Source organism: Somniosus microcephalus, chromosome 5, assembly GCF_052327205.1.
Source record: "Somniosus microcephalus isolate GS21.2 chromosome 5, FLI_Smic_1.0, whole genome shotgun sequence".
In the NCBI taxonomy this organism is placed as follows: Eukaryota; Metazoa; Chordata; class Chondrichthyes; order Squaliformes; family Somniosidae; genus Somniosus; species Somniosus microcephalus.
In genome coordinates, this window is record NC_140991.1 from 246,955,856 (window position 1) to 246,982,779 (window position 26,924).

The 26,924-nt window shown below is 46.8% G+C and overlaps 1 pseudogene; it reads left to right on the plus strand.

The window, feature by feature from the left end:
* Positions 1–21,214, plus strand: part of LOC147117640 (uncharacterized) — a 38,705-nt pseudogene extending 17,491 nt beyond the window's left edge.
* The last annotated feature ends 5,710 nt before the right edge of the window (positions 21,215–26,924 follow it).

A 26,924-nucleotide genomic window follows, 5' to 3' on the forward strand; every position in this document is an offset into this window, starting at 1 on the left:
CTAACTATCCTGAGATGGCACTGCTCTCAAGCACCACAGCAAGCAGTGTCATAATGCATGTGAAATCCATCTTCGCCAGACATGGAATTCCCAGGATTGCCATTAGCGACAATGGTCCGTGCTTCAACTGTAAGGAGTGGCAACAGTTTGCAGCACAGTATGACTTTCAGCACATCACATCCAGTCCTCTGTATGCTCAGTCGAATGGTAAGGCAGAGAAAGGTGCTCAAGTTCTCAAGCAGCTACTGAAAAAAGCGACCGAAAGCAAGTCTGATCCTTATCTCGCCCTGCTGAGTTACCGAGCCTCACCTTTAGACTCTGGTTCTTCACCTGCTGAACTACTAATGGGTCATAAGTTGCGCACCACGCTACCCTGCTGTGCAAAAGAAAAGCAAAGTAAGGAACTGAGACAGGGACTTCAACTGTTAAAGCTGAAACAGAAATCATACTATGACAAGTCATTCAAAACTTTAAAACCATTGACAAGGGATGATGTTGTCAGGATTGAGGATCCAGATGCATGGAACAGGAAAGCTACAGTTCTTGAGGAAGTACGACCAAAGTCATACACTGTTAGAACTGAGGAAGGACAGATTCTCAGGAGGAACAGCCGTTCCCTCTTGAAAACACAAGAAACTATCCAACAGCAGATTGATGACAATGCCGCAACTGAATCTTGTCATTCACCACCAGAACACATCAGGCTTACCCACGTTGAGAAGCTCCACACGTGAAGTAAAGAAGCCTGATAGACTTAATCTTTGAGTACAAAGAAAACTAGTTTGAAAATGTATTGACTGTTGTGAAAATGTTTATGTTTATAGAGCACTAACAAAAGTGTTACTGATATCATCTTTATCGTTTTTCTTGAAAGTTAATTGACGTTGATTGATATGATTTTGTTTAACCTCAAAGAAAGGGGGATGTAATGATCAATAACATGTCATTCTAGAATAGTACACTAGGTGGAGCTATAGAGCTGTAGAGCTGTATACTGCTGTGTGTTTAGTTGAATGTGTTTAAGACCATGATGCACTAGGCTACCCAAAAGGCAGTAGTCAAGATGGCTGCCTGCACACAGAAGCACACATGCTGAATCTCTACAGATGCTGTACCTAGAGAACGTGTACTGAATAAATGACTAGCTAGAAGCTAGCTGTGTTCATAATAAGAATGTCTAGTTATTAATGAGCATAACACGAAGGTTATGAAAATGTTAAAGATTTTGGGAAGATGGGAAAGAAGGTGGTTGAAAGTGCAAGGAAGAGCGACAGTGGTGTCTGCTCTCATGCTATCTAAGCTATGGTATTTATTGACGGTGGAGGATATTCCTGAGTGGGCGGAAAAGTCCATCCGAGAGGCTTGTGTGAGGTTTTTATGGGAAGGGAAACCAGCCTTGGTGGCATACAATACCATCATTGGACGGAGAAATCAGGGAGGACTCAATTTTCCAGATATTGATTTGAAGAAGAAATCCTTTAGAATCAAATGGGTGAAGAGATTTCTTCAGAAGTCAAATACAAGTTTTTGGAAGAGTTGTTTTGAGCATTTTTTTAAATGTAGTGGGATAGGAGGGCAGGGGATATTGTATATGGAATACAATAATATGTTTTTGAAATTGATTAATCTTCTCCCTAGGTTTTATAAGGGGGTTGTAGAGACTTGGGCCCAATTTTTAAAGAGTGTGCAGTTTATGTCCAAGGGGGCTGAGGAATTTTTAGAACAGCCCTTATTTTTGAACAGGTGGGTCAACATTGAAGGAGAGGTTTTATTTAATCAAGCTTTTATAAAAGCTGGGATTATATGTGTGAAAGATGTATTATACGAGGTAATTCCAGGTTGGTTGCCGGAAGCGATAGTGAGGGACATGGTGTAGGAGGAGGATCAGGAGGTAGAAGGAAAAGCAATAGGAATCATGTATGAGAAGATCGTGAGGGCAATGCCACAGGATTGGATGGAAGAAATAAATGCGGAAATCTCCAAAGGAAGTAAAATGCGTCCTGCTTTTCCAAGCTTTGTACTGGAGAAAGGGGGAGAGTTGGTCCAATTTGACAACTGTAATACTCGAGATTCCTATGAGGTATTCAGAGAATGGAGATTCAAGACATCTGCTGGTCAGGAGTTTTGGCAGAGTATATACCCACAGCTGGATTTCAACAGGATTTGGAAGGGAGTGTGGGTGAATTTTAAATGCCCAGAATGGATTGAACTGGATTTCAAATTGGCTCATAACCAGATTTTTACCATGACAGTCTTGTGCAAGATTGGATGAGTGGAGGCGGCAACTTGCCCAATGTGTGGGACACGGGATGAGACTCTGTCCCATTTACTGGTGTTATGTCCGCAGTTAAATGACTTTAAGTACTATGTTCGACAGTTGTGTGAAGCTTTTTTGCTGGGTGGGGACCGAAGAGCGAGAGTGGGAATCCCGTGGGACTCAATTTTGAGATGGGGATTGCAGGAGAGTCTGCCAGAGTCTAGCGGAGCGGCAATTAATTTAATGTTCAGTTTGGCTAGATTCGTGATTGTGCAAAGAAGGAATGCTCTGTTTTTTAAGGGGAGGAGAATCAATCTAAAAGAGTATTTTAAATATAAGCTAAAAAATCATTATAAGGCTCTGTGGATGTTTTATTCAGAAAGGAATTTAAGGACAGTATTTTACAACCAATTTTTAAAGTACAATCGATTAATATATGTTACAGGTGACAAATTAAACTTCAGGTTTTGATGTTAAAATGTGGTGGCGGAATGGCTGTGCAGAGCGGTGGAATTGATTTGTATCATACAATGTAATGATCACGATGTTGTAAATGTTCTTAATGTTCAATAAAGTATAATAAAAAAAAGTGGGTAGCAAACTTGCCTCTGAGTCAGAAGGTTGTGGGTTCTAGTCCCACTCCAGGGACTTGAGCACATTAAGTTAGGCTGACACTCCAGTGCAGTACTGAGGGAGTGCTGCACTGTCAGAGGTGCCGTCTTTCAGATGAGACGTTAAACTGAGGCCTCGTCTGCTCTCTCAGGTGGATGTGAAAAATCCCATGGCACTATTTCGAAGAAGAGCAGGGGAGTTATCCCCGGTGTCCTGGCCGATATTTATCCCTCAACCAACATAACAAAAACAGATTGGCCCAGAAATTCGGGTCTCCATGGGTGAATACGCACGGGGTACTCACCCATAGGCCCGATGGAAGTGCCGGTTTCCTGCATGCACTGCACATGCACGGGAAACCGGCACTTCCGTTCCTCTGAACGAAGAGGTTCAGAGGTCGAACGCGTGCGCAGGAGAGGCTGCGCGTGCGCATGGAACTTCGTTTTTTTTTACAGGTTTCTCCGGGAGAGTAAGCCTGCAGAATTTAGAAATATAAAAAGCAGGTGTAAGGCCTGCTTTTTACAAGGTAAGTGGTGAATTAATTAAAATTAAAACATTTTTTCCACAGGTTTATTATTTTTAAATACTTTAAAGCAAGGTAAGTTTATTTTTAGCCCCATTAGAAAATAAAATAATTTTTTTCAAAAATTTAAGTTATTGTTTAAAATAGTTATTTCATGTAATTTATAGTTTATTTAAAAAATGTGATTTAAAAAAAAATTTATTTGAAAATTTAGTGCTATTTTGGGGCCGTAGTATTTTTAAGTCTTGACAACACTTCCTGTCAGACTTATGAATGGAGCATTCCCTGCTCCGATTGGCTGCCCATGGCCCACGTGATCCCAGGGGATGCATCGAACTAACTGCGCCCCTGGGATACGCAAGCACTGCGTGCCGGCAGCTGGACCAGGCCCCGGATCGGAATTCCACAGCCTACAGCTCAACGGCCGGCGCGCAAGGTAAGTGCAGATCGGGGGCTTACACCCGTAGGAAGCCTCCGACCCGAATTTCTGGGCCAATTTATCTGGTAATTATCACATTGCTGTTTGTGGGCATTGCTGGCTGTGTGGAAATTGGCTGCCGTGTTTCCCACATTACAACAGTGACTACACAAAAGTACTTTAGCAAAATACTGCAGATGTTGGAAATCCGAAATAACAACAGAAAATGCTGGAAAAACTCATCAGGTCAGGCAACATCCGTGGAGAGAAATTTGAGTTGACGTTTCGGGTTTGACCCTTCTTCAAAACTGGAGAGAAAAGGAACTGGATCGAAGGCAGGGCTGCGATCGGACAAAAGAATAAAAGAACCAAAAGAAGTAAAAGAGATTAGAAGCTAGACGAGATGGTAATAGGCTGGGATTAGGTGTAAAGTGTACTGGCAGGGCAAAAGATAGCTGCCAGGTGTGAGAGAGAAACAAAAGGAAAGGGGGGGGGGAGGAAAGGAGTGGAAAAATATAAGTAAAAATGAAATAGGGGCCGAGGTTATGATCTGAAATTGTTGAACTCGATATTGAGACCGGAAGGCTGCAGAGTGCCTAATCGGAAGATGAGGTGCTGTTCCTCGAGTTTACGTTGAGCTTCCGTGGAACAGTACAAGAGGCCAAGGACGGTGAGGTCTGAGTGGGAATGGAGCGGTGAATTGAAATGACAGGCGACCGGAAGCTCGGGGTCACCCTTACGGACTGAACGGAGGTGTTCCGCAAAGCGGTCACCCAATCTGCGTTTGGTCTCCCCAATGTAGAGGAGACCGCATCGTGAGCAGCGAATACAGTATACTAGATTGCGAGAAGTACAAGTAAATCGCTGTTTCACCTGGAAGGGGTGTTTGGGGCCCTGGACAGTGGGGAGGGGGGAGGTATAGGGGCAGGTGTTACATCTCCTCCGCTTGCACGGGAAGGTGCCAGGCGAAGGGGAAGGGCTGTTTGGGGTGATAGAGGAGTGGACTAGGGTGTCTCGGAGAGAGCGGTCCCTGCGGAATGCTGAAAGGGGAGGGGAGGGGAAGATACGTTTGGTGGTGGGATCACTTTGGAGGTAGCGGAAATGCCGGAGGATGATCCGTTGAATGTGGAGGCTGGTGGGGTGAAAGGTGAGGACAAGGGGAACCCTATCGTGGTTCCGGGAGGGAGGGGCAGGGGTGAGGGCAGAGGTGCGGGAGATAGAACTGACACGGTCGAGGGCAGTGTCAACCACGGTAGAGGGGAATCCTCGGTTGCGGAAAAAGGAAGACATGTCTGAAGCACTGGTGTGGAAGGTGGCATCGTCGGAGCAGATACGGCGGAGGCGGAGAAACTGGGAGAATGGAATAGAGTCCTTACAGGAAGCGGGGTGGGAGGAAGTGTAGTCCAGGTAGCTGTGGGAGTCAGTGGGCTTGTAGTAAATATTGGTCGATAACCTATCCCCAGAGATGGAGACGGAGAAGTCGAGGAAGGGAAGGGAAGAGTCAGAGATGGACCATGTGAAGGTGAGGGAAGGGTGGAAATTGGAGGCAAATTGGAGGCAAATTGGGTCCCCTCCCTCACCTCTTTTTCCGATACATTGATGACTGTATCGGTGCCGTTTCCTGCTCTCGCCCTGAACTTGACAATTTCATTCACTTTGCCTCCAATTTCCACCCTTCCCTCACCTTCACATGGTCCATCTCTGACTCTTCCCTTCCCTTCCTCGACTTCTCCGTCTCCATCTCTGGGGATAGGTTATCGACCAATATTTACTACAAGCCCACTGACTCCCACAGCTACCTGGACTACACTTCCTCCCACCCCGCTTCCTGTAAGGACTCTATTCCATTCTCCCAGTTTCTCCGCCTCCGCCGTATCTGCTCCGACGATGCCACCTTCCACACCAGTGCTTCAGACATGTCTTCCTTTTTCCGCAACCGAGGATTCCCCTCTACCGTGGTTGACACTGCCCTCGACCGTGTCAGTTCTATCTCCCGCACCTCTGCCCTCACCCCTGCCCCTCCCTCCCGGAACCACGATAGGGTTCCCCTTGTCCTCACCTTTCACCCCACCAGCCTCCACATTCAACGGATCATCCTCCGGCATTTCCGCTACCTCCAAAGTGATCCCACCACCAAACGTATCTTCCCCTCCCCTCCCCTTTCAGCATTCCGCAGGGACCGCTCTCTCCGAGACACCCTAGTCCACTCCTCTATCACCCCAAACAGCCCTTCCCCTTCGCCTGGCACCTTCCCGTGCAAGCGAAGGAGATGTAACACCTGCCCCTATACCTCCCCCCTCCCCACTGTCCAGGGCCCCAAACACCCCTTCCAGGTGAAACAGCGATTTACTTGTACTTCTCGCAATCTAGTATACTGTATTCGCTGCTCACGATGCGGTCTCCTCTACATTGGGGAGACCAAACGCAGATTGGGTGACCGCTTTGCGGAACACCTCCGTTCAGTCCGTAAGGGTGACCCCGAGCTTCCGGTCGCCTGTCATTTCAATTCACCGCTCCATTCCCACTCAGACCTCACCGTCCTTGGCCTCTTGTACTGTTCCACGGAAGCTCAACGTAAACTCGAGGAACAGCACCTCATCTTCCGATTAGGCACTCTGCAGCCTTCCGGTCTCAATATCGAGTTCAACAATTTCAGATCATAACCTCGGCCCCTATTTCATTTTTACTTATATTTTTCCACTCCTTTCCTCCCCCCCCCCCCTTTCCTTTTGTTTCTCTCTCACACCTGGCAGCTATCTTTTGCCCTGCCAGTACACTTTACACCTAATCCCAGCCTATTACCATCTCGTCTAGCTTCTAATCTCTTTTACTTCTTTTGGTTCTTTTATTCTTTTGTCCGATCGCAGCCCTGCCTTCGATCCAGTTCCTTTTCTCTCCAGTTTTGAAGAAGGGTCAAACCCGAAACGTCAACTCAAATTTCTCTCCACGGATGTTGCCTGACCTGCTGAGTTTTTCCAGCATTTTCTGTTGTTATTACACAAAAGTACTTCCTTGACTGTAAAGTGCTTTCAGACGTCCGGTGGTCATGAAAGCCACTATATAAATGCAAGTCTTTCTTTCACACTGGTAAACCCTGTCACGATGGCAGCAATCTGAGCCTGCATGACTTCAGTCTGAGCTTCCACTGCAGCAGTCAGATGTTGGATGGCTTCTGCTTGTGCTGCAATGGAAGCTGAGACATTGGCCATCAGACGCTGCATCATGGTTGGGTCCACATGTGCGCTAATGGAGTTGCCCACCACTTCCATGCCGGACTCAAAGCCCTGTGCACGGTTGGTGCCGAACTCCTCCATGCGCCTTGACACTGCACTCAGGCTTTCAGGCAGCCCTGCCAATGCACCAAGCATTTTGTTGTGCGTATGCATCAGCGTTCTTCTCTAGGTAGCTCATCAAAGTCCTCATCTGAGTCCGCTGCAGCAGAACTTGTGTGCGGCCTCACCCTCCAGGGAGCTGCCACCTGCACTACCCTATCCCCCTGCTCTGGCTGTAGCCCACTCATGCCTGGTGACTCACCATGTGCAGATCCCGGCTCTAAGCTACACTCCAAAGGCCGCACAGTGCCAGTATCTGAGCTGGCAGATGCGAGTGTCAGATCAAATTACAGTGTTTCTTCTTCTTCATCACTCTCCCTCTTTTTCTTGCATCACTGGCTGGGCAGGTTGGATTTCTTGGATCTCTAAAATGAGAAAGGTACAAGGGTAGGGTTGTGGTGAGGCGAGGGGTGGGGAAGCAAGAAGTGCACACTTACACCATCTGCAGCTTGTAAATCAGAAGAGATTGTGAGATGTGGGGGAAATGGGATGTGAGAAGGAGGATAGCGTGTGAAGATACCGGCATCTTGTACTCTTTCAGCCTCGCTGCTGGCCATCAACTCAGCCATTCCCCTCCTAAGAATAGCAAGCACAGTTTCCTCCAAGGAGGTGAGGTGATGCAGGTGAGCCTGTCCCCCACCAGTTAGGATCTGTTAGCACTGGTTATGCACCACCTTTTCCTGCAAGAGAAGGGGAAGTCATAGAGTCATAACGGCACAGAAGGAGGCCATTCGGCCCATCAAGTCCGTGCCGGCTCTCTGTAGAGCAATCCAGTCAGTCCTATTCCCCGCTCTATCCCCGTAGCCCTGCAAGTTTATTTCCCTCAAATGCCTATCAGGGCTCCCCTTGAAAACATTGCGTGTCTCCACTTCCACCACTTCCGTCGGCAGCGAATTCCAGGTCATTAGCACTCGCTGCGTAGAAAAGTTTTTCCTCACATCCCCACTGTATCTCTTGCCCAAAACCTTAAATCTATGTCCCCTAGTCCTTGTACCATCAACTAGTGGGAACAGCCTTCCCCCGTCTAGCCTATCCAAACCCATCATTATCTTGTACATAAGAACATTAGAACATAAGAAACAAGAGCTGGAGTAGGCCAATCGGCCCCTCGAGCCTGCTCCGCCATTCAATAAGCTCATGGCTGATCCAATCTTGGCCTCAACACCACTTTCCCGCTCTCTCCCCATATCCCTTGACTCTCTTGTAGTTCAAATGTCTGTTAATCTCCATCTTGAATATATTCAATGACTCCACCTCCACAGCTCTCTGGGGGAGAGAATTCCAAAGATTCACGACCCTCTGAGAGAAGAAATTCCTCCTCGTCTCCATGATGGGTGACTCCTTATTCTGAAACTATGCCCCCTAGTTCTAGATACCCCCACTAGGGGAAACATCCTCTCAGCATCCACCCTGTCAATCCCCCTCAGAATCTTATATGTTTCAATGAGATCATTCTTCTAAACTCCAGAGTGTATAGGCCCAACCTGCTCAACCTTTCGTCATACGTCAACCCCTTCATCCCAGGAATCAACTTAGTGAACCTTCTCTGCACTGCCTCTATCAAATCATCCCTCAACCTCCTTTGATCTAATGAAAACAAATCCAGCTTCTCCAACCTGTCCTTGTAGCTAAGATCCCCCATCCCCGGAACCAAGTGTGTCAGTGAGTGTGGTGCAATGTGTTTGGATGATGTGCTAGTCATGTTTGAATAGCTGGCAGTAGAATCTATGGGGGCAATTTTGCCAGCCCTGGGGAGGCGGGTATGGAAGCGGGACTGCTGGGAAAATGGCAGAATATGGGGGCGGGTACCCATCCCGCCCCGAACCCACCTCCGTGCCATCTTCCCAGGAGGCGGGTAGTCGACCCACGCCGTGTCCCATCTCCTGGAGGCGGGAAGGGGATTACAGCCACTTAACTGCCTGTTAACAGGCACGGAGGCCCCCACATGGCACAGGATGTGCATAGAAACATAGAAGATAGGAGCAGGAGTAGGCCATTCGGCCCTTCGAGCCTGCTCCGCCATTCAACGAGATCATGGCTGATCATCCAAACCCTAACACCCGGTCCCTACACCGACAGCCATCCCACCCAAGCCCTACCCCGTAACCCCACGTATTTAATCCCCCCTAACACTAAGGGCCAATTTTTTTTATCATGGCCAATCAACCTAACCCGCACATCTTTGGACTGTGGGAGGAAACCGGAGCACCCGGAGGAAACCCACGCAAACACGGGGAGAATGTGCAAACTCCACACAGACAGTCACCCGAGGCCGGATTTGAACCCGGGTCCCTGGCGCTGTGAGGCAACAGTGCTAACCACTATGCCACCGTGCTGCACTCCACGGACTGAGCTGCCCTGCCATGCCTTTCCTTAATAGACTATTAACTAGAAACACTTACCAGCTACTCACCAATCAGCTCCTTCCCTGGTTGTGATGTCACTTTAGCTGTTTTGCAGTTGTTGCTGTTGTTGTTGTTGTTGTTTTCGCTGGAGGTACTCTGCCTCCTCGCTGCTGCTGCTGTTCCAGTCTGCACTCTCTCTCTGGGCCTCCTGCTCAATTTACACTCTACCTCCTTCAAACAATTATTTTTACCAACCAATCACCTACCTGCTCTCCTGTGACGTCACTCCTTGTTTTTTGTGTGTGCAAGCTGTGAGATGTAGGTGTGAGGTTTGCAGCAGTGGTAAGTCTGAAAGGTGAGGTGAAGCTATGAATGTGAGCTATGAGCCGGGGTGTTTGGTAGAGATTGTTGGTAGGTGAGTGAGGTGGGTGTAGTGCATTGAACAGTATGTGAGGCTACTGGTGCAGATGATAGGATATGGCATTTAAAGATGAATTCACTAACCTCGTGCAAGGTCATTAAACTTCTTTCTGCACTGTGTCCTCGGGGCTATACTGCTGGCATTCAACACATTGGCTAGCTGCTCCCATTGCACTTTTGTCTGTTGCTTGGAGGGCCTCCTGGCCCCCTGTGGAAAGAGGACCTCTCTCCTTGAATTGACCTCCTGCACCAAGGCCTCCAGTGCTGCACCGGAGAAGCTTGGTGTACACTCTCTCCCCTGTTGTGCCATCATGAATTGATTTTTGCACTGTTTTCCTCAGCCAGTTGAATGATAATCTGCAGCCAGAATGCACCTCCACTTTAAGAGGTGCAGACTGCCTTCAAGTAGTGCAGGCCAGCTTTAATTGGTGGCTGCAGTACCTTGAAATAAAAACAATTAAAGCTGGTCCATAGAAAATGTTTGAAAGGAGGATAAAGGGTGGCTAGATTGGAAGAAAACTGATTTCCGGGAAGGAAGATTTGCTTGAGGGGCCGGGGGAAACATTCCTGCTCTTCCTGGCCCACAAGCAGTGCTGGAAAAGCACTTACCTGCTGGATCTGGCAACTTCCACCTCCCTTCAGCTGCTGGATTTCCCGAGCCCTGGTAATCCCGGCTCGCAGCTGTTATATTCAAATAGCTCCCAAAATCTGAGGGACGAAGCCTCATTTAAATATTATAATCACTGACATGCCTCTCCAGAGCGGTTCACTCAGACACCCCCAAACCCACCGCAGTTCAACCGGAAGTAGGTGCGTAGGGGTTGGGTATCACATTTTAAACAATTGGACCACCCCCCTCCCGACCTTCTCCCACCTGGATTAAAAGTCCGCCCGTTGTATCCAATTCTGGGCACCAAACTTTCGGAAAGATGTCAAGGCCTTGGTGAGGGTGCAGTGGAGATTTACCAGAATGGTACCAGGGATGTGGGACTTCAGTGATGTGGAGAGACTAGTGTAGGGGTTCACAAAAACCCCCTCAGCCCCGAAGATCGGGAAACATTAATACGAAGAATTGTGTGATTTAAATTGTCTCTGGGTTGGACAATGCTTTAAAACATACCCAGAACTGCAAAAAGGCTGCATTGAAAAGCTCGTAGGCAGAGCGGCACTTGGACACTGGAATCAAAGAACTGTGTGAAAATCGCACACTTTGAGAGGAAAATCATTTTATTAAAAGATGGAGTTTTGGACTGTTTTAATATTCCAGGGCTTAAAATGGCTGTCGGACCGCATGGCTGGAGACAATAGCAGCTTGTAAGTGTGTCTGTGAGAAAGACCTGCCAATGAAAGAGGGGTTTCTGTTAGCATTTGAATGGAGCCGGGCTGTCAGTCACCCTGTAGCATGGGCGGGTCCGGTCAGGGGGGGAGTTCCCCCACCCTGCCAATACAATCGATGTGTTTACAGAAACTGATCAAACCACTTAAAGCTGTCCACAGGAAATGGCTTTGTTTACTATAGCCTCCCAAGCTGTTTACACAGTAATCCAACTCCATTCAAAGCCCAGCAAACAATGAAAAAGACACTCAAACTGAGGAAGGTGACAGTTTAAACTGAATGGGTTTGAATCACCCATTCCAGACAATGGGGGCAGTTTGGCCACTGGGAAATAGCCTGTTTGAATCAGCCAATCATCGGACAGCAAGCACAATTGGGTTGGTTACACACATCCATTCACTGAAATTGACTCTACTACGTGATGTCTCATGTATGAATGGAGGAAGTTCATGGCCTTTCTCTTGTGTATTCGAACTTTTCGGCGCGAATTTGCACACAGTCCTTTTCAGTGCCAAAACAGCAGGAGCTCCCAGGATATAAAGATAGTTTCTCAGAAGCATATCTCGCTCTTATTTTCCTTGGACTGCAGGTGAGCTCTTCTCTCTCTTTGGACCACAGGTGAGCAGGTTTCTGACTCCTCAGCAAGGCAATCTAGTAAGGAGTTAGAGGGGTGGTAATTTAAGGGAAATTGCTAAGATTGTAAGACTTACATTGTAGCCATTTATCCTTCGTTTTTGCCGTCTGCTTTCCCCTGGTAAGCAATTTTACATTGATTGTGTGGTGTAGTTTCTTTATTACTTTGATCGTGTGGTGTAGTTTTCTTCAGTTAATAAAGTTGATTTTCTCGCATCCAGACCATTTTGTCCATTTTAATATATCATTAATTATAAGTTCCTCCAGTCAGAACTGGAAGGGTGGGTTTAGCGATTCGAAACCGCTGTTTGGTATTGGTCTCAGTGCAGTGGAAAAAAGGGCTGCTTGACCAGGTAAATTACCGTAAACCAGGTAAAGGAAGGTAAATTACCATAAACCAGGTAAAAGATGCCCCCCTACACGAGAGGCTAGAGAACTAGAGATTGTTCTCCTTAGAGCAGAGAAGGTTAAGGGGAGATTTAATAGAGGTGTTCTAAATTATATGTGGTTTTGATAGAGTAGATAGGGAGAAACTGTTTCCACTGGCACGTGGGTTGAGGACAAAGATTTAAGATCATTGGCAAAAAATCCAAGGGGAAATGAGGAGAATTTTATATGCAGCACGTTATTATGATCGGGGATGCAGTACCTGAAAGGGTGATGGAAGCAGATTTCAAAAGGGAATCATAGAATGATACAGCACACAAGGAGGTCATAGTGCCTGTACCAGTTCTTTGAAAAGCTATGCATTAGTCCCACTCCCCTGCCCTTTCCCCATAGCCCTGTAAATGTTTCCCTTTCAAGTATTTACCAATTCTCTTTTGAAAGTTACTATTGAATCTGCCTCTACCACCTTTTCAGGCAATGCATTCCAGATCACAGCAACTCGCTGTGCAAAACAATTCACCTCCTCTTGCTTCTGGTACCTTAAAGAGACATTGATAGATTAAGTGAGTGGCCAAAACTGTGGCAGATGGATTTTAATGCAGGTAAGTGTGAGGTTATCCATTTTGGACCAAAAAAGGATAGATCAGTGTATTTTTTAAATGGTGAAGAGCTAGGAACAGTGGCGGTCCGAAGAGCTTTAGGGGTTCATGTACATTGATCAATAAATTGTAGTAGTCAGGTACAAAAAATAATCATAAAGGCTAATGGAATGTTAGCCTTTATAACTAGAGAGCTTGAATATAAAGGGAAAGGGGTTTTGCTACAGCTGTACAAAGCCCTGGTTAGACCACATCTGGAGTACTGTGTACAGTACTGGGCACCACACCTTAGAAAGGATATATTGGCCTTGGACTGAGTGCAGCACAGATTCACTTGGGCTCCAAGGGTTAGATTATGAGGAGAGATTACATAAACTAGGCTTGTATTCCTCATAAAAAGCAGTAGATGTTAGCTCAATTAATAAATTTGAATCTGAGATTGATAGATTTTTGCTAGCCAAGGGTAATGCTCTCTCCCCTGTTGTGCCATCATGAATTGATTTTTTGCACTGTCTTCCTCAGCCAGTTGAATGATGATCTGCAGCCAGAATTCACCTCCACTTTAAGAGGTGCAGACTGCCTTCAAGTAGTGCAGGCTAGCTTTAATTGGTGCTAGCCTCACACAAACCTGGACCCCCTGCTGAGTGTTCAGCCACTCAGCAGCGCGTTCAGTATTGGGCTTAATGCCAGAATCATGCAAATAAGCAGGCAGCATGAAGTATGCGTGCTGCCCGCAGTCCTCTGAATGGGTGCGGGTTGCTAGCGCATCGTAATACTCACGCTCGTTTTCGGGGGCAAACCAATTTCTAGGCTCAAATATTTATTAAAAAATAAATGCCCAATGCTGAGATCTCCAACAAATTAAAAGCCTAAATTTCAGTTGTCAAATTGCCTGCTTAAGAGAGCAGAAAAAATGAATGAAATCCCTGTGTTATCCAGAATATAACCAGAGTCTGCAGTACCTTGAAATAAGAACAATTAAAGCAGAAAGATGAGGAGGGACATCAGGGCTCTCTCCAGGAGTCTTTCTCCTCTGAAGGTATTCCAAGAGCACTTCTCCTACCTTCAATTAAGTGAGGAGCAGTGTATTAGACGTCACTGCCTCACCAAGAAGGTGGTCACAGAACTTTGCCACCTCCTCCAAACAGACGTCTAGCCTCACACCAGGATGATTTAAAGCCCAGATCTATTTGCTCACCACATCCCCATCATTTCATCCCTCTTGCAAGCTGTATCGCAGCGCAAAGCTGAAATGACAGACACCACAAAAGAATGGTAAGTAAATTAATAAATTTATCAAAAATCAGTGAATACATATTTACACCAAAAATATTAATTATTCAAAAGCAACACACTGCGGATGCTGGAAATCTGAAATAAAAACAGATAATGCTGGAAATACTCAGCAGGTTAGGCAGCATCTGTGGAGAGTTTCACAACTTTCACAACTTTCAAGAAAAATATATTCCACTGAGGAAAAAGGGGCATAAAAGAAAAGACAGCCATCCGTGGCTAAGTAAAGCAATAAAGGATAGTATCCGACTGAAAACAAGGGCATGTAAAGTAGCCAAATCTAGTGGGAGGATAGAAGATTGGGAAGCATTTAAAAGCCAGCAAAGAATAACTAAAAGATTAATTAAGAAAGGGAAGATAGATTATGAAAGTAAACTAGCAAAAAATATAAAAACAGATAGCAAGAGTTTCTACAGTTATATAAAAAGATAAAGGGTGGCTAAAGTGAATGTTGGTCCCTTAGAGGACGAGACTGGGAAATTAGTAGTGGGGAACATGGAGATGGCAAATACGCTGAACAAATATTTTGTATCAGTCTTTACAGTAGAGGACACTAAAAATATCCCAACACTGGACAAACAGGGGGCTATAGGGGGGGAGGAGCTACACACAATTAAAATCACTAAGGAGATAGTACTCGGTAAGATAATGGGACTTAAGGCGGATAAATCCCCTGGACCTGATGGCTTACATCCTAGGGTCTTGAGAGAAGTAGCGGTAGGGATTGCGGATGCATTGGTGGTAATTTTCCAAAACTCCCTGGATTCAGGAAAGGTCCCAGCAGATTGGAAAACTGCTAATGTAATGCCCTTATTTAAAAAGGGAGGTAGACAAAAGGCTGGAAACTATAGACCAGTTAGCCTAACATCTGTGGTTGGTAAAATGTTGGAGTCCATTATTAAGGAAGCAGTAACAGGACATTTGGATAAGCATAATTTAATCGGACAGAGTCAGCATGGTTTTATGAAGGGGAAATCATGCTTGACAAACTTGCTCGAATTTTTGGAGGACGTAACAAACAGGGTGGATAAAGGGGAACCAGTAGATGTGGTGTATTTGGACTTCCAAAAGGCATTTGACAAGGTGCCACACAAAAGATTACCGCACAAGATAAAAAATCACGGGATTGGGGGTAATATATTGGCATGGGTGGAAGATTGGCTATCTAACAGAAAACAGAGAGTTGAGATAAATGGTTCATTCTCGGGTTGGCAATCAGTAACTAGTGGTTTTCCGCAGGGGTCAGTGCTGGGAGCCTAACTCTTTACAATCTATATTAACAATTTGGAGGAGGGGACCAAGTGCAACGTAGCCAAGTTTGCCGACGATGCAAAGATGGGAGGGAAAGCAGTGAGTGAGGAGGACATAAAAAACCTGCAAAAGGACATAGACAGGCTAAGTGAGTGGTCAGAAATTTGGCAGATGGAATATAATGTTGGAAAGTGTGAGGTTATGCACTTTGGCAGAAAAAATCAAAGAGCAAGTTATTATCTAAATGGAAAGAAACTGCAAAGTGCTACAGTACAAAGGGATCTGGGGGTCCTGGTGCATGAAACACAGAAGGTTAGTATGCAGGTACAGCAGGTGATCAGGAAGGCCAATGGAATCTTGGCTTTTATTGTAAGGGGGATGGAGTATAAAAGTAGGGAAGTCTTGCTTCAGTTATACAGGGTACTGCTGAGGCCACACCTGGAATACTGCGTTCAGTTTTGGTTTCCATATTTAAGAAAAGATATACTTGCTCTCGAGGCAGTTTAGAGAAGGTTCACTCGGTTGATTCCGGAGAGGAGGGGTTTGACTTATGAGGAAAGGTTGAGTAGGTTGGGCCTCTACTCATTGGAATTCAGAAGAATGAGAGGCGATCTTATAGAAACATATAAGATTGTGAGGGGGCTTGATCGGGTGGATGCGGGGAGGATGTTTCCACTGATGGGTGAGACTAGAACTAGGGGGCATAATCTTAGAATAAGGGGCTGCCATTTCAAAACTGAGATGAGGAGAACTTCTTCACTCAGAGGGTAGTAAATCTATGGAATTTGCTACCTCAGAGGGCTGTGGAAGCTGCGACATTAAATAAATTTAAAACAGAGATAGACAGTTTCCTAGCTGATAAGGGAATTAAGGGTTATGGGGAGTGAGCAGGGAAGTGAACGTGAGTCTAGGTTCGGATCAGCCATGATGCTATTGAATGGCGGAGCAGGCCCGAGGGGCCGTATGGCCTACTCCTGCTCCTACTTCTTATGTTATGTTCTTATGAGAGAGAAACAGAGTTAACGTTTCAGGTCGATGACCCTTCATCAGATCTGGAAAAAGTTGGAAATGTAACAGGTTTTTAAGCAGGTGTAGGGGCAGGGAAAGGGGGGAGGGGAGGAAAAAACAAAAGGGCAGGTCTCTGATAGGATGGAAGGCAGGAGAGATTAAGTGACAAAAGGGATAATGGTGCAAGGCAAAAGGAGATGGTAATGAGACAAGTTAAGAAACAAAAGGTGGCTCTAGATGAAGTGTAAATGGCGATGGCAGAATGATCGACAGCTGCCATGTGAGGGAGAGAAAAAAAAATGGAAACAAAAAATAGGGGCAGAGGTTATGGTCTGAAATTGTTGAACTTGATGTTGAGTCCAGAAGGCTGTAAAGTGCCTAATCGAAAGATGAGGTGCTGTTTCTCGAGCTTACGTTGAGCTTCATTGGAACAGTGTAAGAGGCCGAGGATGGTGAGGTCTGAGTGGGAGTGGAGCGCAGAATTAAAGTGACAGGCGACCGGAAGCTCGGGGTCACGCTTACAGACTGAATGGAGGTGTTCCGCAAAGCGGTCACCCAATCTGCGTTTGGTCTCCCCAAATGTAGAGGGGACCGCATCGTGAGCAGCAAATACAGTATACTAAATTGCAAGAAGTACAAGTAAATCGCTGTTTCACCTGGAAGGAGTGTTTGGGGCCCTGGACAGTGGGAAGGGAGGAGGTAAAAGGGCATGTGTTGCATCTCCTGCGATTGCACGGGAAGGTGCCAAGAGAAGGGGAAGGGGTGTTGAGGGTGATAGAGGAGTGGACCAGGGTGTCGCGGAGGAAGCGGTCCCTTCGGAATGCTGAAAGGGGAGGTGAGGGGAAGTTGTGTTTGGTGGTGGGATCATGCTGGAGGTGGCGGAAATGGTGGAGGATGATCCGTTGAATGCAGAGGCTGTTGGTGTGAAAGGTGAGGACAAGGGGAACCCTATCTTGGTTCCGGGAGGGAGGGGAAGGGGTGAGAGCAGAAGTGCTGGAAATAGAACGGATACGGTCAAGGGCTGTGTCCTCGGTTGAGGAAAAAGGAAGACATGTCGGAAGCACTGGTATGGAAGGTGGCAACGTCAGAGCAGATGCGGCGGAGACGGAGAAACTGGGAGAATGGAATAGAGTCCTTACAGGAAGCGGGGTGGGAGGAAGTGTAGTCCAGGTATTTACTATTCACGCTTGTGCAATCCCTTAGTGCCTCGCCTTACTGTGCCTTTGCCTACTCTGGTGCGCCTAGTGTTGGCCCAGTGGCTGCAGCACAGCTGGTGGAAGGTTGCTGAGTGCCTGTGTGGGAGACTTGATGGCCTTGCAGGATGCTCTCAACCAGCTCTAGACCTGCAAGGCCCAGCTGTAGACTGCACCACCTCAGCATGGGCGGCAGCAGTCTGGGCTGGCTGGATGACAGGCAGCGACAAGGGCAATGGTGGAGTGGCAGTGGTGGGAGCAGGAATGCTGTCGTCCTGAGAGAGGACAGCAGGTTCCAGCTCCACTGACCCACAGCCACTCCCCCGGGGCAGCACCTCAGCATCCCTAGCAATCTGTTGGAGCACAGATTGCTGGCCTGACACCATGAAAGCCTTGGTCGACGGTGGTAGACCCAGCCACGATGGCAGCAGTCAGAGCTTGCGTCACTTCCACCTGTGTAATGCAGAGGTTGGGGATGGCATTAAAAGGGAAATTAGAGAAGCGTGCAATAAGGGCACAGCAGTCATCATGGGTGACTTTAATCTACATATAGATTGGGCTAACCAAATTAGTAACAATACTGTGGAGGAGGAATTCCTGGAGTGTATACGGGATGGTTTCCTGAACCAATATGTCGAGGAACCAACTAGGGATCAGGCCATCTTAGACTGGGTATTATGCAATGAGAAAGGATTAATTAGCAATCTTGTTGTGCGAGGCCCCTTGGGTCGGAGCGATCATAATATGATAGAATTCTTCATTAAGATGGAGAGTGAAGTAGTTGACTCAGAGACTAAGGTCCTGAATTTAAATAAAGGGAACTATGATGGTATGAGACGCGAGCTGGATAGGATTGATTGGGTAATGTCACTGAAAGGGTTGATGGTGGATATGCAATGGCAAACATTCAAAGATTGCATGGATGAACTACAGAATTTGTTTATCCCAGTTTGGCATAAAAATAAATCAAAAAAGGTGACTCAACCGTGGCTAACAAGGGAAATTAGGGATAACATAAGATCCAAAGAGAGGACATATAAATTGGCCAAGAAAAGCAGCAAACCTGAGGCTTGGGAGCAGTTTAGGATTCAGCAAAGGAGGACAAAGGGATTAATTAAGAGGGGGAAAATAGATTATGAAAGTAAGCTTGCAGGGAACATAAAAACTGACTGTAAAAGCTTTTATAGATATGTGAAGAGAAAAAGATTGGTGAAGTCAAGCGTAGGTCCCTTACAGTCAGAATCAGGGGAATTTATAATGGGGAACAAAGAAATGGCAGACCAATTAAATACATATTTTGGTTCTGTCTTCACAAAGGAGGACACAAATAACCTCCCAGAGATGTCGGGGAACGTAGGGACTAATGAGAGGGAGGAACTGAAAGAAATCAGTATTTGTAGGGAAATGGTGTTGGGGAAGTTGACGGGATTGAAGGCCGATAAATCCCCAGGGCCTGATAATCTACATCCTAGGGTACTTAAGGAAGTGGCCCTGGAGATAGTAGATGCATTGCTGGTCATCTTCCAGAACTTGATAGACTCTGGAACAGTACCCATGGATTGGAGGGTAGCTAATGTTACCCCACTATTGAAAAAAGGTGGTAGAGAAAAAGCGGGGAATTATAGACCGGTAAGCCTGACATCGGTAGTGGGGAAAATGCTAGAGTCCATTATAAAAGATGTAATAACAACAGAAAATGCTGGAAATACTCAGCAGGCCAGGCAGCATCCATGGAGAGAGAAACAGAGTTAACGTTTCAGGTCTGGGACCCTTCATCAGAACTGGAAAAAGCTGGAGATGTAACAGATATTAAGCAGGTGCAGAGACAGGGAGGGGGGGCGGTTTAGGAGGGGAGGAAGAAATAGAAAGAACATCCTGTACTTTTGTAAGAGGCAGGAAAGATAAAATGTTGCAAATGGGAATGGCAAAAATCATACTGCATGAAAAATGGGGGTAGGGATAATTATCTGAAATTGTTGAACTCAATGTTGAGTCCGGCAGACTGCAAAGTGCCCAATCGAAAGATGAGGTGCTGTTATCTTCCTTGCCTCTTACAAAAGTGAGCGCACGAAACAACATCCTGAATAAGCTCACTAACACAAGATGGGGAGCAAGCCTGAAAACATTGCGAACCAGTGCACTTGCTCTTTGCTATTCCACTGCCGAATACGTCTGCCTTGCATGGGAAAGGTCTACTCATGCCAAGAAGGTGGATGCCGTTCTGAATGCAAGCTGCCGATTTATCACAGGTTGCTTAAAACCAACAAACACCAACAGCCTATATATCCTGGCGGGTATCGCTCCCCCTGATATAAGAAGAACGGTAGCCAGCAAGAAAGAGCGACTCCGTCAAACATCAGATGAGAGGCACCCTCTGCATTATCATACACCTACACCCAGCCGCCTAAAGTCAAGGAAGAGCTTCATGAACAGTGTTGTTCCATTACAATCAACCTCATCTGAAGCCCGCATCGCCTTGTGGAAAGACCGGCTCGCCAGTCTTGAACAACCCCCAGCGATGGAAATTTTACCTGATGAAAGCCTTCCCCCAGGAGCTAATTGCAACTGGGCAATCTGGAAGTGCCTTAACAGACTTAGGACCGGTGTAGGTTGCTCAAAGGTGTCACTAAGCAAATGGGGATATTCAACCAGCCCGACAACTTGTGAATGTGGAACTGAGGCACAGACTATGCAACATCTCCTGCAATGCCCATCGTTAGAGGAACCCTGCACTGTTGCAGATCTTGCCGAATCCAACAACAAGGCGCAAAAATGTGTCCAGTTCTGGCTGGGCTATGTATAGACTGTCCGTGGACACGATAAGAAGAAGTCTGATGTACTGAATGTTGGCAAAAGAGGAAAGTGTTTGATTTTCCACTACTAGCATCCCTTACCTAGAAGAACAGAAAAATGCACTACAAATTTAGATAATAAAAAAACAGGTTAACAGTTTCTTTAAACATGTGGACTGAGTGAATGTCCACACTGGCCACATGTGGATTTCCTTCAGAATTTTATACATTTTTCCAGTTTGGAACTGTAGGTAACTGGGACAAATTACTCGAATGTTGGGTGACAGACATATTGGATGGATGTGGGCGACAGATTTCGACTTCCTGTAGGCTCTTCAAGTATTTTTAATGGAGAAAGGCCAATTACATGTATTTTCTAAATGGTGCTATTAATTAGATGATCCGATCAGTTTCATTAATTTAACAATTGTCTAAAATGTAAACCTCAGTTTTGAGCGCTTACTTGCATTGTGATTTTATAATTAAGGACCTGAACTTTCGGTGGTCTGCGAGGGAGTATAGGGGAGACATAGGATGCAGTTAACGATTTGCAGAAGGATTTAGATCAATTTTAAAATTGAGTTGACAAAATTCCTGGTATGTGCTCATGTCGTGTGAATTTTTGTACCAGATGCTAATTTGTAAAATGTAAAGTCTACCAAGGTTTTGCTGAAGCTTTAAATACATACCATACTTGGAATACTGTGTTCAGTTTTGCTCCTTTTTCTTCAAAGGATATAGATTTGTTGGGCGAGGGCACAGAGAAGAGCAACACAAAGAAGGTTAAAGAAGGTATGTACAGTATTAACTGGTAAAGATAGGCGAACTCAGAACATTATTAATGGGGTAATGGGAACAAAGGACTTCAATTCAAATTAATGAAAAGTAAACTACCATGTTGTGAACTACCATCATAACTAGTGAGGGAAATAGGAAGTTTCTACTTATTCTACTTGAGTTTGTGTTTAATAGTTTGTGTCTAATGGTTTGTATCTAATAGTTTGTGTTTAATAGCTTATGTTTAATTGTTAGCCTGGTACTGATACCTAAATATATCCCAGGGTAGAATTTCCACCAGAGTTCCCTGATCTCCTGCTGTAACTTCAGTGGGAGGTCACGGAAACTCTAGAGCAAGAGCATAAACAGCCATTTACACCTTTTCACCGGGGTCTGGCGAATAATCAGGAGAAACCCCAGGAAATGACTGGCATGTATGTTTTTATACTACTAACTCTAGAATGAATGGGTAATAAATTGGATAAGATGCTAAAACGGGTGCAGGGATCACGATGCGCAATTAACCCGCGCTCGTTGACTCCAATGCAGGCAGCACATCAAATTTGTGCTGCCTGCTGCTTTAAATGATTGCTGCATGCAGCCAGCACTACCCGCACTGTTCATTGGCTCCACGCATCAGCAGGGGCTCTAGTGCCTAGCATAACTTAAAGCTAGCCTGCACCTCTTATAGGGGAGGTGCATTGAGGCTGCTGGAGGTGGTGAGAGTATTTTCAAAAGTGTGCTGTGGAAGCTTCAACAATGGCTGACCATGGTAGAGTGCACCGAGGTTTTCAGATACTGCACTGGAGGTCTTGGTGGAATGGAGGAGAGTTGTCCTGTATCCTCAGGGTGGCAGGAGGCTCTCCAGACACATGCTCAGGAGGCACTGGGAAGAGATAGTGGCAGAGGTCAATGCCAGGAGTATAGCTGCAAGAACCTGGGTGCAGTGCAGGAAGAAGTTTAATGATCTCACACAAGTTGTCAAGGTCAGTAAGTTTATCTTCAAATGCCATATCCTACCAACTGCACCACTAACCTCAGCCACTGCTCAAATCACTACACCCCCATCACACATCTACCAACAATCTCTATAAATGAGGACTCAACCCTACTATTTATATGCTTTGCCTGACCATCACATACTTAGCGCTGTTGCAAGCCGCACCCACCCCATCTCACAGCTCACACACACTGGCAACTATTTAACCATGACAGCCACATAACCCAAACATATTGCAGGACACTCACTGACACACTTCCCTCTTTCTTGCAGGAGAAGGTGGCGCATAACAGGAGGCAGCAGGAATTAATTGGAGGGGGATAAGTGTGCCTGCATGCTTTAGCCCTCATGGAGGAGCCAGTGCTGGCCAACATGGGAGGGGGCATCACTGAGGCTGTGGTCACCGGCAGGGCTGAAGTGATTGATGATGAGGGTATCCGCATACCTAATCCTCCTTCTCTCATCCGACTTCTCCCTCATCCCTCAATCTCTTCTGACTGAGATGCCTCCAAGGGTGTAAACATGCACTTCTTACATCGCCCCCCTCACCGCAACCAACCCTTGTCCTTTTTACATTTCGGATCCTCAAGAACTGGAACCTGCCCAGGCAGTGGAGGAAGAGGAAGAAGAAAGTGAAGATGAAAATATACTGTCACTCGATCTCATAGTGGCAGCCACCAGCTCAGATACTGACACTGCACGTATTTTAGAGGATAGCATAGCGGGGGGGGGAGGGGGAGGTCTGCGCGTGATGAGACACTGGGCACAAGTGCGCAGGAGGCAGGGCGGGGGGGAAACGATAGTGCAAGTGCCAGCTCGATGGAGGGCGAGGTCGCACACAAGTTCTGCTGCAGTGGGCTCAGATGAGGACTTCGATGGGCCAGGCCACAGAAGAAGGCTGATGGGTGTACACACCCAAGTGTTTGGTGCACTGGGAAACCTTCCAGAAAGCCTGCACTCAATGTCAAGGAGCATGGAGGAGTCCAGCACCAACTTGGCACAGGGCTTTGAGCAGAGCTTGGAGCCCATCCTTTCCAATGTGGAACTGGTGGTCACCTCCATCAGCTCACCTGTGAAACCCAGCATGATGCAGCTTCTGATGGCTGATGTCACAGCTCGCATTGCAGCACAAGCAGCTTCCACCAAAAGTCTGAGTGTGGCAGTGGAAGCTGAGACTGCTTTCTTGTAATCTCAGCTTGCTGCCATGCAAGCACAGACTGCTGCCATCATGGCTCTGAATACTAGTGTTCAAAGGGGCTTCCAGGGCACCACAGCACTTCAGCAATCTGTTCTCCAACAGATTACTACGATTGCGGAGGCGCTGCCCCAGGGGAGTGGCAGTGGCTCCATGGAGCACGAACCTGCTGTCCTCTCTCAGGATAACAGCATTCGTGCTCCCACCACTGCCACTCCGCCAGTGCCCTTGCTGTTGCCTGTCAACCAGACAGCCCAGACCGCTGCAGCCAGGCTGAGATGGGGGAGTCTGAAGCCGGACCTTCTAGACCCAGAGCTGCTCAAGATCGCCGCCCCCCCCCCCACCACCCCAGGCCATCTGCAGTCTCCTCAATTGGAGGTCAGCAGACTTCCACCACACATGCTGCAGCCACTGGGGTAGCACCTCATAGGAGCACCAGGACACGGAAGAGGCACTAAGGGAATGCACAAGGGTGATTAGTTTTTTTCTGTATGTATTATGTCATGATTTAATTTATAAATTTGGATTGGAATATGTATTTTGTGTTGGCTTTTATTTTGCATAGTGGGAAATGTGATGGTCAATGACAGAGGAAAGTTAAGGAGTGTGGAACTGTTCGTGAATGGTTAAGGTTACTTGTATTGCTCACTAATTATTTGATCACTTAGAGCCTGGACAGGAGATGATTGGCCTCCAATCATCGCAACCATCTTTTTCTATGCTAGGTATGACTCCAGCCAGTGGAGCGTTTTCCCCCGATACCCATTGACTTCAGTTTTACTAGAGCTCCTTGATGCAACACTCGGTCAAATGTTGCCTTGTTGTCAAAGGCAGTCACTCTCACCTCACCTCTAGAATTCAGCACTTTTGTTCATGTTTGGACCAAGGCTGTAATGAGGTCTGGAGCCGAGTGGTCCTGACGGAACCCAAACTAAGCATTAATGAGCAGGTTATTGGTGAGTAAGTGACTGAGCATCCACAGCCCTCTAGGGTAGAGAATTCCAAATATTCACAACCCTTTGAGAGGAGAAATTTCTTCTCATCTCAGTCCTAAATGAGACTGTGACTCCCAGTTCTAGACTTCCCAGCCAGGGGAAACATCCTCCCAGAATCTACGCTGTCAAGCCCCTTAAGAATTTAATACGTTTTAATTAGATCACGTCTCATCCTTCTAAACTCTAGAGAATATAGGCCTAGTCTACTCAATCTCTCCTCATAGGACAATCCCCCCATCCCAGGCATCAGTCCAGTGAACCTTCATTGCACTCCCTCTATGGCAAGTATATCCTTCCTTAGGAAAGGAGACCAAAACTGTACACAGTGTAGTCTCACCAAGGCCCTTTATAATTGCAGTAAGACTTCTTGGCTTAGAAATTGGATTAGGCCCATAAACAGGTAGTGTCACGGAACAGCGCTATTTGCCTGCACCCGTTGAAATTGGTCAAGGCAGCACGCAAAATTTGCTGTCTGCTCATTACAATGATTGGAGCGCTGATAGTGCAAAGCGCACTGCTGATTGGCTTAGCGCTCAACCCGGGAGGTGCGGGGGGGCATTATCGGGTGCAGTCTAATGGCCAGTAATGTTTGGCCTAGGCTCACTGCACTACTTAAAGGTGAGGAACTTTGTTGTAGCAACACCACATTGTCAGTCTGGATGAAGACATGGCTCAGCAACCAAGGGAGCAAACATGAAGGGGGAGAACTTCATTATAGCCCAGGAATGGGCGCTTACTTTGGAAAAGTTTGAGATTTAGCGCCAGGTGATAATGAATCTCGCTGCACGCAAAATTCATTGTCATCGCTCAAAGAAAGGATGGGAGCGCTAAATCAAGCACTAACGCCTAGCTCAGTGGCGTTACACTCAAAGTGCTAACCAATATCAGGTGCAGTCTAATCGCAAGTCATCATTGTCACAGGCTCTTTCCAGCTCTTAAAGGGGAGATTCATTCATGCTGCAGAACCTCATTCTTAGCATTGCTGGCTGTGAACCTGTGTCAGCAAGCAGGAGCAGGCCAAGTCTAAGGAGCCGGACGAATCAACCAGCTGTACTCATGGAAGATCCACGCCCCAGGGAGAGAAACCACAGATTTTTGGACTAAGCATTGGAGGAGTTGGTGTCCGCTGTGGAGAGACGGAGGGCTGTGCTCTACCCGGCAAGTGGCAGGAGGCCCTCGCCACAAGTCTTCCGGCCTTCAGAAGAAGGGTGTTAGGCATTTTTTTTGATTCGTTCATGGGATGTGGGAGTCACTGGCAAGGCCAGCATTTATTGCCCATCCCTAGTTGCCCTTGAGAAGGTGGTGGTGAGCCGCCTTCTAGAACCGCTGCAGTCCGTGTGGTGAAGGTACTCCCACAGTGCTGTTAGGGAGGCAGTTCTAGGATTTTCACCCAGCAACGATGAAGGATCAGCGATACATTTCCAAGTCAGGATGGTGTGTGACTTGGAGGGGAACTTGGAGATGGTGGTGTTCCCATGCACCTGCTGCCCTTGTTGTTCTAGGTGGTACAGATCGCGGGTTTGGGAGGTGCTGCCAAAGGAGCCTTGGTGAGTTGCTTCACTGCATCTTGTAGATGGTAAACACTGCAGCCACGGTGCGCCAGTGGTGGAGGGAGTGAATGTTTAAGGTGGTGGATGGGGTGCAAATCAAGTGGGCTGGTCTTGGATGGTGTCGAGCTTCTTGAGTTGTTGGAGCTGCACTCATCCAGGCAAGTAGAGAGTATTCCATCACACTCCTGACTTGTGCCTTGTAGATGGTGGAAAGGCTTTGGGGAGTCAGGAGACGAGACATTTGCCACAGAATACCCAGCCTCTGACCTGCTCTTGTTGCCACAATATTTCTGTGGCTGGTCCAGTTAAGTTTCTGGTCAATGGTGAGCCCCAGGATGTTGATGGTGGGGGACTTTTTGATGGTAATGCCGTTGAATGACAAGGGGCGGTGGTTAAATGCTCGGTTGTTGGAGATAGTCATTGCCTGGCACTTGTGTGGTGCGAATGTTACCTGTTATTAATCAGGCCAAGCCTGAATGTTGTCCAGGTCTTGCTGCATGCGGGCATGGACTGCTTCATTACCTGAGGAGTTGCGAATGGCACTGAACACTGTGCAGTCATCAGCGAACATCCCTGTTGTGTATGTAATATGTGTGCTACTTTGAACCTATGGACAGGACTGCACTACTTGTTGGGCGTAGTGATACGCAGTACCACTCCTGGCCATAGGGGTATAAATAGTACTGTGGGTACTGATCTCCCCTCAGTTCCCGCCTGTGGGCATGAAGTAAAGACCTATGTATAGTCCCTACCTCCAACCAGTAAAGACCTGTTTTATTGTTACTGATTAAGTCTGAGTATTAATTACTTGAACAACTCACAGACTTAACACTGGCGACGAGTCTGATTTGGACCCTGCGGCAGTCACTCCACGGCAGCTTCGTCCACAGCCAGGACGTTGCAGAGAGGTTTCCACCCTCTCCACCCCACTGGAAGACATCCTGACCTCGGAGCCTCCATCGGCGACCATCAGCTTCTTCTCCAGCTTGGTGGTGGGTAAGCCGTTGT